The sequence below is a fragment of the Penaeus monodon genome, chromosome 17, assembly GCF_015228065.2.
Source record: "Penaeus monodon isolate SGIC_2016 chromosome 17, NSTDA_Pmon_1, whole genome shotgun sequence".
Taxonomy (NCBI): Eukaryota; Metazoa; Arthropoda; class Malacostraca; order Decapoda; family Penaeidae; genus Penaeus; species Penaeus monodon.
The window spans coordinates 1,457,230-1,459,729 of NC_051402.1; the positions used below are offsets into that span (position 1 = coordinate 1,457,230).

Sequence of the window (2,500 nt, forward strand, 5' to 3'; positions counted from 1 at the left end):
ATACTGTCGCCAAAGAGAAAAAAAAATGCAAACAAACGTATTGCACAAATTAATAAGAATAATATTAATAAAGAACGTCGGCATTTGAATGAACCGCAAACATACCCAACAACCTCTCTCTCTCTACACGCTGACTGAACGTACCACAAACACCACTTTTCTCCTTCGTAACACAAACACCACTTCTCTCCTTATATGGACGCCAGATTGCTTCACAACAACGGAGCCTTATGAAAGTTGCCACCAAAGAGAAGGCTGTCACCTAACTGGGTATAAGAACTTGCACCACACTTTATCTACAGCTCGGCCTGTCAAGAACATGCAACTACTTGTAATTGTTTAGCTGGTATCCTCTTCAGCCGAGTTGCCAGTGATATTTACTTTACAGCGCGGAGGCAAATAGAATGCCCATGTATTGCGCCCACTCCTTCTCTCTATGGTCAAAGCCACTATTTCCCATTCTACTAGGAAATCCACTCGGGCTTTATCTAGAGGGGGCACTATTAATTAATGCCAAGTGTGAGCTCTCCTGGATCATTACCCAAGTCATACCTTTGATGAACTCACACTATAAATTTACAATAATCATAAGAGGGTTACTGATGACCTATTTTCATAATTTTATTATTGATATTAGCACAGCTGAATGTTCCTTCTTACTTCTGGTATTTAAAGAATTTTACTAATCTCTTTCGGGCATTTACCAGGCACTTGTTTTTAGATCAGTGGTTTCGGTTCTCTCTCTCTCTCTTTGGTTATGGTTATGATATCAGGGTTTAACACTGTATATTCTTTTAACATCTACTCAGATCACATATATTACAAGCATATGGTCCGTCTTAATCATACATGCATAATACCGGAACTTAAATGAATTTCTCCAAAAACAAATTTAATACATATTGGTTTCTTCATTAAAATATCCATTATAGAACCTCACTATAACAAGCAACAATGAAATATAACTGCGCACCCTTTGATTAAAGAGAATGCATTGTGGGGGAAACCAAGAAACTGAACTTTGTAGGCTAAACTCGCATATTTTACACTGTTTTATCTTAGTGTAATAATATAAACATATATAGTACCTGATGCAAAAATAGTAAAATAAAGTATCATCTCTCTAAGAAAATAAAATATCATCTTTCTAAAAAATATATTTAAGTACTAATTGTCTTACACAGCTAAAGACTAATTAAATGAGGTATACATAAGTAACATATGCGTAAAGACCAAGTAAGTGAGGTATACAAAGGGTGGTCACAGACGAATTTTTGGGTCATTCTTACTTCGTGTCCTAGTGCTCATGACACCCACACCCCTTTTCTCCTTAGCAAAGACACTATTTCCCTTGTTTCTGGGAACCACTCAGACTTTGTCCAGAGGGGGCACTATTAATATAACGCCGAGTGTGGACTCTCCCAAGGAATTTCCCAAGTTATACCTTTGGAACCCACACTAACAAAATAGTAACCACAGAGGTTACTGACGATCTAACTTCAGCCTTAGAGGTAACTGAGGGAAGGGTAATATCAAACCAATTAATGATCTTACGACATTTCCTGGTACACCGAGTTATAAATCATTACACCTTCACAAACTAAAAACATTCATCTACAAAATTGTCAACTTCTCCAAGTACGTGTATCCAACCTGTCCCTCTTTTCACTTGTTTTCCTTTTTTGGTCTTTTGCCTGTACAGATAAATTTTCCCTGATTTCCACTTATTTTTCTCTTAATCAATAGGACTCCTAATGAAGATATCTTCTTTACTTCTTGTCCACAACACTAAGGACGACAAATAATAATAATAATAATAATAATAATAATAATAATAATAATAATAATAATAATAATAATAATAATAATAATAATAATAATAAATGAATAAATAAATAAATAATAATAAAATCAATTGTTCTACTTTGGGAATGATAAAACAATATAAAATATCTGATATAACTAAATCATCTCTTGTAGCAGCAAAATATTTTAGACAAACAAGCAATAATATTTATGCCGTTATATACGATCTGAGTAGTTATATATGCAGATGATAGAAGTTTTGACTAAACCATCATTTCAGTATTATTCAATTATAAATTTCAAGAACACTTACTCTTTGAATGGGGTTTAAATCCTCAATAAGAAGAGAAAATGTCAGGATGGTGCCAAAGTGCCATTAATTGTAAAGAAGACATTCAATTTTTCTCTTTTCCAGTTAAAGATAATCTGAACTCTTTCAGCCTGTTAAATGTCACTCTTCTCTGCTCTCTCTCTCTCTCTCTCTCTCTCTCTCTCTCCTCTCCTCTCTCTCTCTCTCTCTCTCTCTCTTCTCTCTCTCTCTCCTCTCTCTCTCTCTCTCTCTCTCTCTCTCTCTCTCTCTCTCTCTCTCCTCAATACTTACAGTATCACTTCAGTATCACTTCATGTACTTCAAAACATAATTTCTGAGCATACAGTTCTTCTTAATCTATACATATATTTTTCCAGACTTAAA

General features: G+C 34.6%; 1 protein-coding gene across 3 annotated transcripts in view; it reads right to left on the reverse strand.

Moving 5' to 3' along the window:
* LOC119583428 (transmembrane protein 272-like) overlaps positions 1–2,500 on the reverse strand; it is a 10,332-nt gene that overhangs the window by 6,724 nt on the left and 1,108 nt on the right. The window contains exon 1 of one of the 3 annotated variants that reach the window (XM_037931899.1): positions 145–305. The exons of 1 other annotated variant lie outside the window; for it this stretch is intronic. The gene's annotated coding sequence lies outside the window, so the exon portion shown is untranslated. Of the gene's footprint in view, positions 1–105; positions 306–2,500 lie in introns of those variants that run through there. One more of the 3 variants, XM_037931900.1, reaches the window with a different exon arrangement.